A 12,333-nucleotide genomic window follows, 5' to 3' on the forward strand; every position below is an offset into this window, starting at 1 on the left:
GATAGATAGATAGATAGATAGATAGATAGATAGATAGATAGACAGACAGACAAAAAGTCAGTGATAAGAGACAGTTAAAAAACTGAGTCAAGAGAAAGTGTGAGAAAGAGAAAGCCAAATACGAAATGAATTTAAGTGGGAGAAAGAGGAGAAAGGAAAGAAATTGAGAGGGAGTGATGCAGAGTAGTGAAATGAGAGAGAGACAGAGAGAGGGAAAGAAAGAGAGAGGGAAAGAAAGAGATAGGAAGGAATCAGCCGATAAAAGAGGCATCCAAATACATATATGCATATGTGAATAAATGTACAGTGACAATTGTGCATATTAACGCAACCAGTGCAGACTTATAGACAACAGCGGGTGAGTTGAAACTCCATACATACGTACATATCTATATATATATATATACACGTATGTATATCTACACAAATAGTACATGAGTGCATATAGGCATATATGTGTAGATAGATAGATAGATAGATAGAGAAAGAGAGAGAGAGAGAGAGAGAGAGAGAGAGAGAGAAAGATGTATTAATGGATGTGTAAGTTTCTCTTTCTCTCTCTCTCTTTGTATATGCGTGTGTATATATGTGTGTGTGTGTGTGTATCTAGACATACACACATACACACTCACATACATACATACATACATAGCCCAACAGTGAGATTCATAAACATTCAACACCGTTCATACTACGTGCTAACTTAAACACACACACATACGCATATATGCAATGGGTGATATATATATATATATATATATATATACTTGTGATTATAAGCAAGTGGTGCTAGTCACTAACTCAACTCACTTTAGCTTACTAATCAGAAAGCACAGGAAAGTGTGTTACCAGAAAGACATAGCTTAGTACCACTGCTCTTGTCAATGGACACAAAAGGTTAAAGGAAATTCATGAGCAAGTGGAAATTAGTGGGGTCTCAGTCTAATGGAGCAAGTTATGATTATGAATGTGGTAGATCAAGTCGTAAACAAAACGTGCCCAGCATGAAGTAATGTGAAGTATTAGATGACATGCAGTTTTGGTAGTGTGCCAGGTCACGGAATCATAAATGCTGGATTTGTTGTAGAAGCAATGGCATGAAAAGTTCTTGATAAAGAACAAACAAGTTTATCCTGCAGTTCTTGACCCTAAAGGAAACCTTCGACAGTGTTGAGTGTCCGGTGTCTAGTGACTTGCTTCTCACAAAGAACAATAGAAATAGATGTTGAATAATAGGGTTCATCAGAAGTTATTTCTAATAGCTAGAATAGCAGATTTAGCTATATTTCAAACTATTATTACTTTTAAGTGGTGGCAAATTTTGTCTTTATTTCTTTATTGTATTTTTGGTTCTGTTTGGGATCGTTTTTTTTTTGTTTCTTATTGTTCTTGTTTATATTACTATTTGTAATGTAGTGGTGTGATTTTGATGATGGTGATTTGGGGAGTGTTTTTTTTAGTTAATGATGCTGTTGTTGCCTGAGCTAATTAATTGTTTTATATATTTTGTTTTGTTTTGTTTTTTTTCTAATTGTTAGATTTCTTATTCTACTGCTTGCATACATATATGCACACACATGAATATGGAGAGATATATCTATACATATTTAAGGGCATATATATTGTGGTAATATATAGACACGTATAAAATTATAAATATGTGTTTCATCATCATCATCATCATCATCATTTAACATCCGCTTTCCATGCTAGCATGGGTTGTGAATATATATATATATATATATATATATAATGAAAATAGTAATGCAATACGAGAGTATTGCTTTCCAGTAAAGGATAGCCCGTGAGGGTAAAATTATACATATAAAAGTAAATAAATGGCACAAATATTGGTGCTTCGTTGTGCCATTTATTTACTTTTATATATATATATATATATATATATATATATATAAAATAGTGTACAATTAAATGCAAGAGAAAACTACCTTTAACAGGTAATTTTTACATGCTAGAAGAAGCAGTCAAAATGACCAAAACCACATTTACGAGCAATTTTCGAAGGGAATGAAAATAAAAACTTTTACTGTGTTATTTTTTGTGGTAAGTATATACATATATAGACAGATAGATAGTTAGATATATAAAAATGTAAGATCCAGGGATTGAGGTGTAGGGAGAAAGTAGCTTCTAGCAATCCATAGTAAATATAAAAAACAACTTTCAGGGATTTATTTGTGATTTATTGAGACAGAAGGTTGTGGATATTTTTCATATTGAAGTACGATAAACTGAGAAAAGTTCTTTTTATATTTCATGGTAGGCAACCAGGGTTGCTAAGGTGTGCGAATAAGAATGCAAGAGTTACAGAATGGAGAGGATTAGATCCGGGCTATATATGTTTCATAGCGAACAGAACCACAGAAGTGATAAATATTCAAGCAAGGTGTAAACCACAGGCTACTCTTCAGGCCAGACAAGAAAGGAAAAAGTATCAGTGAACAATAATAATGTCTTACCTCAAATGGGCAAGACATTATTATTGTTCACTGATATTTTTTCCTATCTTGTCTGAAATAGATTTGTGACTTCTCAGTGGTACAGAAGTATTTTTTGACTTCTATCATGAGCGATATAGGTACTCATTTAGTACCCTTATGTATGTATGTACATATCTAATATTGTATGTATATATTTTATTAATTTGCCTGTACGGCTAATAATTCGCTTACCACTTGTGATGGTATTTTAATAATACCATCCCTATATTTATTATATATATATATGTGTGTATATATATATATATACATGTGTATATATTGAATATTTTGTTAATTTGAAACACTTGGGGTGGAAGATGTTTCAGATTTTAGATTTCCTCAAATTTTGAAATGATTTTATATTTGTTCTGTTAAAAGGAGACAGATTAATGATGAAACTTCATAAATTATTTCTGAAAGTTTCCATTTGTGATCCCTCTCTCACTTGGATTTTGGATTTCAGAATTTCAGTTAAAGACATACATATGCACATACGTGCACACACACACACACACACACACACACTCACACATATATTTATGTATATTTGCATGAATACATAGATAAATATAAATATAATTCACACATATGTTGCTGTTCCAAATAATTCATAATTTATATAGACTGAGAACTATTGAATAACACCTTCCTAAGCCTAATTATGAATAACCCTGCAAATCATGTGTCTTACTATCAAGCATGAATACATGCAAGCATGTGTGTGTGATTGTGTAGACATTCACACACATGCATACTCATATATATATATATAGGGAGATGTACTCGCATAGCAAGTGATTTGATCTGAGATCGTGTGCTGAAACGAAAACAATTGCAGCGTGGAAGGTGTTTGTAAGCCATTTAAGAAACACACAAAAGCCGTTCGATTCACTTCAACATTTAAGTTTAATTTGTCAAAATATTTTCGTCACCAAAATCCGCGACCTGTTCACTGACAAAAATACGGATTTTTGTCAGTGGACAGGTCGCGGATTTTAGCGACGAAAATATTTTGACAAATTAAACTTAAATGTTGAAGTGAATTGAACGGCTTTTGTGTGTTTCTTAAATGGCTTACAAACACCTTCCATGCTGCAATTGTATATATATATATATATATATTTAGTAAATCCAAACATGAAAACACAAAGAGAAAACACAACAACGCGAGGATGTGGAACAAGTATAGTGGACGCTCAGCAAAGGAAAGAAAGAAGGAGGATTTAACGTTTCAAGTGGAGCTCTTCATCAGAAACATAGAAAAAGGAAAGGTCCAAGGAAGGGAAGATAGAGAAAGAAATCGTCAACGATATACACGCGATCACATATTGAATATATATATATATTTAGGTACAGATACTACATATATGTATATATATGTATAACAGATATGTATTTACAAGTATATTTAACATGCTTAAATGTGCTCAAATGGGGGAAGACCTTTTGCCACAGAAATTGTTTTGGGAGAAATTACTCCTCTTAGACAATGTGTGGAAACATAACGAGCTATGACTTCTGCCTGTCAGTGTTACTATACATTCTCAGTGATGAATACTAAATTCATCCTTTATTGCCAAATCAGAACAATAGTTCTGGTATACAAGAATAGCAAACAATAAATTTGCTGGCATAAGTAAAGCTTAAAGATCCACAAAGCAATATTGGATAAAATATATGCATGTACAATGCTATTTGTCACATTCGTGTGAACTTGATAATGGGAAGACCTTTCACTGCGGAAATAGTATCAGAAAATTTTTTTGCTCGTGGGCAACATTTTTGAAAACACATTGTTCATTATTGGATCATCATCATAAGCATCATCGTTTAACGTCCGCTTTCCATGCTAGCATGGGTTGGACGATTTGACTGAGGGCTGGCAAACCAGATGGCTGCATCAGGCTCCAATCTGATCTGGCAGAGTTTCTACAGCTGGATGCTCTTCCTAACGCCAACCACTCCAAGAGTGTAATGGATGCTTTTACGTGCCACTGGCACAAGGGCCAGTCTGGCAGTACTGGCAATGGCCACGCTCAAATGTTTCTTTTTACATGCCACCTGCACAGTGTATATATATGTATATATATATATATATGTGTATATATATATGTATATTTTTGAAAACACATTTTTGAAAAAACATAGGACATGATTGGATGATGAACATAGATACAGAAAATTATATGTTTTTCCATTACCTTCTCCATGTAGGTGGAATTTGAACTCAGAATGTAGAGAGTCAAAAGATACACAATAAAGCATCTCCAATAATATGCCAATGGTTCTGGTATTCTTCCACCCACTAGAACAATGGAAAATAAAATGTTTTGCTCCAGAACACAATACGTCAGCCAATCCAGGAATCAAACACATGATCTAGCAATTTTGGGGGCAATACCCTAACCACTAGGCCACGTACCTTCACATTATATACACCCATATATATGTGTGTGTGTGTGTATATATATGTATACATACATATACGTACAAACATGAATATGTATGTGTGTGTATATATATATATATATATATATATGTATGTGTGTATGTGTATAAATATATATATATAGTAGTAGTAACAGAAAAGAGGAATTTTGGTTGTCCCCACGTGGTGGATTGTAATGTATGTAAGAAATTAAAAACAGAAAATACGCACACTTAAAAATTATACTATAACCATGTAAGTGTGCGTATTTTCCATTTTTAATTTCTTATATATATATATATATATATATATATATATATACATACATATATTCTTCTTCTTAGGGCCTCTGTCAGTCATGGCTGACCATGGATGATGTCATCCGTCAGTTGAGTTGTCTATTCAGGTTTTGCAACGCCTCCTGTGGTTGTAGAGACTGATGCGAGAGTGGCAGTCTTGTTTGCAGAGGTCACATCTATACATTGAATCCAGTCTGTTGGCTGTCATTTCTTTTCTGCGGACTACATATGTATGCTGCCATACATACATACATACATATATATATATATATATATATATGTGTGTATGTATGTGTGTATGTATGTAGGTATGTATCAGAGATGTGCCACCTAGGTAGGCAAGGTAGGCAGTGCCTACCTTGAATAAAATAGATCAATAGAATCATTTTCCTCGCATGGCAAAATATGCACCTAATTCAATAAATTTATGAAGGTTAGTCTAATTACTATGCATAAAATGCAATTTTTTTTTTTTTTTGTAGATTAGGTAGGCATAATTCGCCCCTGCTTTTCAATCTCAGCATTTAAGCCATGCATAGTACTACTGTAGTACACGTGCTGCATACATTTCTACAATGCCGTTTTCTATCTAAATGCTATAAAGGCAGAAATAGATCTGCCTTCCATTCATTTGTGCCCCTGTGTTTCACTTATTTTTTGTTTTACTACATAAAGGTTATTTCATTTTTGGATTTGATTTGCAAGATTCTTTATGTGAGTTCGTGTGTTGAAGCATATTCTGTTGTGTCTGGGGAGAGTCATTTTCTTTTTGTGCCCTATATTTTAACACATTCACTGGTAAAATTTCCACTTATTTCTTATTGTTATTTTCCAAAAATTTTCGTTGCGTCTTTGCCAGCTGCCTACCCTGAGTATATGTTAGGTATACCCATACATATAATTTTACCTTGCTATATCCCTTCCATATTAAAACCCTGAGGCATTTTCTTTCTTGTCTCTGTAATATCCCCTTATTCATCATCTTTATCACAATAATAATGAAATCATAATTAAGCAGTAGATTTTCATTATTGTCAGAGCATCGGAGAAAATGCTTTGCACATTTGTTCTACTTCACTACTCTGAGTCCAAACCCTGTTACGGTCAATTTTGCCTCTCATCCTTCTAGGATCAATAAGATAATGTAGGAATCAAGTACAGGGGACAATTTAACCAGTTCACTTTTCCCCTAAATTTCAGACATTGTGCCTGTTTTAGAAACAATTAACATTCCACCACTTTTTTCTGTGTTACAAAGTTCTGCAAATATCTACACTGACAAGATTGCTATTTTCTATATATCATATATCTGTACAATTCCTCTCATATATTTTTATGTAATTCTTTTTTTTTATCATTCCCAAAGCAATTATTATTATGGGGACTGTTTCTGTTTTCAATGCCTACATTCTCTATTTCTGGGGTTTATATCTGGATTATTTTTCTATTTCTTCCAACTTATACGCAGATTTCTATAGAAATTGATACATCATTTCCTTTCCCCTGATGGCCTTTGACAATATTGTTGAGGTGATTTACCTTTGACTTACCTTAATCTCCTTGTCTCAGTGAATTGGCATATTCCACAGTAAGGTCACTTTGCCATTTTCTGAGGTCTTTTGTAGTATGTTTATGTCACTTCACTTCTGCAGATATTACATAACTCTGACATAGTTTGCTGTGCATGGAACTGCCAACCCTGTTGCTTCTGTTTATATATTCTGTTTTGGTTAGAACTGGACAGCTGGAAATTATGTGATTGATTATTTCTTTTCAGTTTCTACATATATTCTCCAGTTAATTTATGTACATTACTTCATTAAGTTTTTGGAGATTGCTGGTGAAAAGGCTGTGCTCTTGAATTACAATCAAAACTCTGAGTCCTGAGTTTTTTTTTTGTTTTTTTTTTAATCAATGCTGTAATCTTCCTTTAGCCTGTTCTGACTCAGTAATGGCCATGTTGGAGCTTTTCTTACACTAATTTAGCATGACATTTCATAGTTTTGTTTTTATCAATTTATCTTTTCTTAATTGTTGTTATTGTTTCTTCCTCTTTCTCTTAGATTTCTTATACTTCAATCTCATTTTATATTTGTTAGATTCCCTTAAGACAGAAAATTACTTTTTCTCTTTTGTTCATATTTTGTAACTATTTCTCTCCATTATTTTTTACAAAATAATTTTGTACTTCTACAGAAGATATTTTACAATAGATTTCTAATTGCAGATGTTGCTCTAGTTATTGTTTCTGTTTTTATTTTTCGTTTTTTTTTCACCCTTTTCAAGCCTAACCAGGCTCATGGGCCCAGTTTCCCGGTTTCTGTGGCGCATGTGTTCCCCCCAGCTGGACGGGACGCCAGTCCATCACAGTGTTACTCAAGAAACAGGAAGAGAGAGTGAGAGAAAGTTGTGGCAAAAGAATACAACAGGGGTCACCACCACTCCCTACCGGAGCCTCATCGAGCTTTTAGGTGTTTTTGCTCAATAAACACACACACAACACCCGGTCTGGGAATCGAAACTGCAATCCTCCGACTGCGAGTCCACTGCCCTAACCACTGGGCCATTGCGCATCCACTATTGTTTCTGTTAGTAGGTTTTTATTATGTTATCACTACCATATTGTTGCTTTTATAGTTGTTTAGCCAGAGGTTTGTGAAGGCACGTGGCTTAGTGGTTTGGGCATTCGGGTCACGATTGTAAGGTCGTAAGTTCAATTCCCGGTGACGCGTTGTGTCCTTGAGCAAGACACTTTATTTCACTTTGCTCCAGTCCACTCAGCTGGCAAAAATGAGTTGCACCTCTATTTCAAAGGGCCGGCCTTGTCCCACTCTGTGTCATGCTGAATCTCCCTGAGAACTACATTAGGTGTACACATGTCTATGGATTGCTCAGTCACTTGCACATTAATTTCACAAGCAAGCTGTTCCATTGATCGTATCAGCTGGGACCCTCATCATCGTAACCAACAGAGTGCTCCTATACCTATAGCCAGAGGTTTCCTAAACATATAAAGAAAGGTATTCTAACCATGACTATATTTAGTTATTTTCCAAAGTCCATGACCTTACAACTTTGTTTTATTTTATCCCCTATAATTATACCTGATCTGGCTTCAATAGTATGGTCAGTCTTTAAGGAAAAGTCCCATAAGATTCTGTAATCCTCATTTTCAGTTACTGTCTTTGGTTTGCGTTCATGCTACTTTTTTGTTATTTCAAAGCCACACACTCGGCTAACATCCCAATGCACTCATTGACCTACACATCCCAATGCACTCATTGACCTACACAGCCATACCTGCACTCATGCTTACTTTGTGCTAGCTTAATGCACTCACTCAAGAGATGATTGATACTTTTGAATCTTTTCTGACAGATTCTACATTTGCAGTCTGACTGACTTTCTTGATCTTTGCCTTTACCAAATTCATCTTAATGGCTTGTTCCTGAGTGATTATAATTAGAACTTCAGTCTCTTGTTTCAAGTTCCCTCCATCAGCCATAGCTTTACTTCCAGCATCTTTGGTCTGTTATATGAATTAGCCATGTAATTCCATTTCTGTCCATCTGCTTACTGTCTTATTCTTCCTTCAATTCTTAAATTCTTCCACCGACTCAGTAACTTTTTGGGCATTCCTTGCTGCCAATAGTATTCTTTCTTCACTCTACACAACATAATCTTTCAACCCCAATATCAGAGTACTTCCTTTCTTGGTAAATAGAATCTGCTGTTATTACTTTAATGGTGATGTGCATTGTGCATTGTGAGCAGCTCTCTAGTTTTATCTTAGTTCTTTAACTTGACCTTTATCTATTTCAGAAAGAGAGCAGTGTACCTTAATACTGGCATGACTCATATATTTATTGCTTTAATGAAAATTTCAACATTTAATTTGTTTCAAGCACCTTCCTAATTCTCCTCTTGTACTCTTGTATTCTTTAGAGATATTCACTCTCATTTCTCCTCCACTGGAATGTAAAAAGCACCCTCTGCACATGGCTGATGCCAGTGCCCCCTGACTGGTTCCTGTGCCAGTGGCACATAAAAAGCACTATCCGAACATGATCGATGCCAGTGCCCCTGACTGGCTCCTGTGCCAGTGGCACATAAAAAGCACCCACTACACTCTCAGAGTGGTTGGCATTAGGAAAAGCATCCAGCTGTAGAAACATTGCCAGATTAGATTGGAGCCTGGTGCAGCTTCTGGCTTTCCAGTCCTCAATCAAACCATCCAACCCATGCCAGCATGGAAAACAGACGTTAAATGATGATGATGATGATGATTTCTCCTTCTATTATCCTATCTTACAGCACTCCTAGGTATTTGTATTCCTCATTATTCCACATTGACCTAATGATGTTGACTTGCGGTAATTTCATGTCATCTGAGTTTTTCTTCCAGCCACCTCCATAATTAATGCTGTACATTTATTGACTCCAAATTGCATCCCAGTAGCCTTGCAGAACACACTATTTGGATCAGAGAATCCAAGTCCTTCTTACTTTCTGTATATAGTTTGAGGTCATCCATAAAAAGTGGGCGATTTATTTTCACCTTGATTTTGATAAAATCATTGGCAGGCCAGGATTTTCTCAGTACACCTGTCAGAGCAAGTCGCCCTATAAAATTCCCCTGTGTATTTCTACATTTCCTAGTGACTCATTTGCTTATGACAGTTCTACTTCCCACACTCTCTTTGCTTTTTTGAAAAGCTATTTGTCTTATTGACTCCAAGAATTTTCAGGCACTCAAAGAGCTAGCAGTGTGGGATGTTGTTGTAAGTCTTCCTGTAATTCATCTAGCCAACAGCTAAACTCTTCTTTTTTACTTGTATTTCATCCAGTATCCTACTATCTATATACAGCAGATCAGCAATTATTATCATTATCACCCCATGATGTCCAGATGGAGGTAAAACAAGAATAAAGCCTTGCCCCTGTACTGTTTAACAATTACCTGGTGGCTGTAACCCTTCTTTCTAGTTCACTGAAGAAGACATAATTCAAATAATGGCAGCATCTTAAACACTCACTGCCTGAAAGCCATATCAAAAGTTCCTCTCAACCAAAGCGTACAGGATCATTTTGCTGATGATCCAACAACACCAGTTCATATCTCCACTTCTTTTCAGCAAATACTGATTTCAATGAAGACTTCCTATTCTCAGCTTAGTCTGCAAGTAAATCATCCAAAAAATGATGTACTCCAATCATCTACCCCCTATTCTTCCCTCCCCACTCAGCCTGTCCTTATTAATGATGATCCTCTACTGCATGCAGAATCAAACTTCTACCTTGGAAGCACAATCTCTAACACTGAACTCCTTGATGGGGGGATACTTTGTCAGATCAACTTGAACACTGCATCTTTCAAAAGATTCAGCATTGATGCTTTTAGAACCTTAGAGTAAGTACAAAAATCTCCATTTATTGAGCTATCTGTGTATCCACCCTCTTTTGTGAGTCAGAGTGCTAAACCCTTTACAGGTGCCAGAAGCATTCCATATTAGATCCCTCATCGATTTTACATGACCACATACTGAAATACTCCTGAGGGCTGGGACCTACAGCATTGAAGCCTGCATCCTACATCATCTTCTCCACTGGGTTAGTCATGTGATTCAGATGCTTGGTAACCAGTACTCAAAGATGGTTCTCTTCAGCTTGATTGAGACCAGAAGTAGGTCTCTCGTTTTATGCGGTGTCCCTGCTTTGAAGCCTGTGTGTGATGCTGGAATGGAGCACTTTCAAACTCAAGGCAGGAGACTCTATAAAGAGAGGAGGAGACTTCATCATCAGCTTCCTGCTGCTATTGTTTGGGTCACTTTCAGTGCACTCAGTGACACAGGATGAGAAACAATATGCTGGAGGTGAAGGAGGATCAATGTTTTGGATCAATATTGTCATTACCTTTGATGGGCTGTCATGAGTAAGTAAGCAAGCAAGCATCAATATCATCATCATCATCATCATCATCATTACTATTATTATTCATGGTTTCTTTTCATTATAACTTTATTTCAGCTCCTTAGTACCGGGCATCCTCCGGAGGCCAAGAGTAGCAAGGCCACTTTTGTTTTGCCATGCATACTAAAACTATCACCACATTTATTCCATTTTAGATGGAGAATGCTTTCCATAGTATATGGGCTGTACCCATCGAGGGTATCTTTTATAGTTCACAGATACTGGAGTTACCAGGGAGTTACTTAATATACTTCTCAGCTCCCTTCTTTATCATTCCCAATGCACCAGTGACTACTGGTATTATCATAGTAGTAAGATACCACATTTTTGTGATTTCAGTTTTCAAGTCTTTATAGTGAGAAAGCTTTCTGTATCCCTCTCTTGAGACATTTTGATCTTGTGGGACAGACATATCTATTAACAGACAAGTTCCTCTGTAGTAGTCCTTGATCACAATGTCTGGTCAATTGGAGCCAATTTTTCTGTCTATTTGTATTGGAAAGTTCCAAAGGGTGGTGACTCATTCGCCATTTACTACATCCTATGGATGGTGCCTGTATCACTTAACATGGGATTTAATTTTGTAGTATTTACAAGCATTCCAGTGGATTACTGCCCTAGTCTATAATGTCTTATGAGGTACTCCTTTGCAGTGAGGATTGGGCAGCCAAAAACAATATGATCAATTTTCTTTGTGAATTTTCCGAAAATTCTACATGAGGGGTCAGATCCACCTTTAAGGACATTTGCATGGTAGTTTCCGGTAGGTAAGCACTGATCTTGTGCTGCAATAACAAAACCTTGTTTCCCCTTTCAGACCTATCACTTGTAGCCATTAGTGTATTAGATTTTGATTGATATGTCTTGGGCAGGTGGTTAGAGTATTTTCCATGCAGAAGTTTACGTTTCCACTTGTCTTCGATATTATTCATGCAAGCCTTCTATGCTTTTTATTTGAGGTTTTTGCATCAGTGATAGGTTTGTCACCATCTGGATCTCTCTGATTTTCCTAATTATTAATTTCTAAATCAGGAAAAGTAATGGCTGGTCTGTCAGTTTTTGGGTGTCTTTGATCATTGTTATTATTAACTTCTAGGTCAAGAGACTTCTTGAATTTCTGACAAAGCTTCATGAC

General features: G+C 35.9%; 1 protein-coding gene across 1 annotated transcript in view; it reads left to right on the forward strand.

The window, feature by feature from the left end:
- The first annotated feature begins 214 nt into the window (after positions 1-214).
- Positions 215-12,333, forward strand: part of LOC115210306 (zinc finger protein 99) — a 244,287-nt gene continuing 232,168 nt past the window's right edge. Inside the window, exon 1 of the mRNA XM_029778829.2 lies at positions 215-358. The gene's annotated coding sequence lies outside the window, so the exon portion shown is untranslated. The remainder of the gene's footprint in view (positions 359-12,333) is intronic.

This window comes from Octopus sinensis, linkage group LG4 (assembly GCF_006345805.1).
Source record: "Octopus sinensis linkage group LG4, ASM634580v1, whole genome shotgun sequence".
Classification (NCBI taxonomy): Eukaryota; Metazoa; Mollusca; class Cephalopoda; order Octopoda; family Octopodidae; genus Octopus; species Octopus sinensis.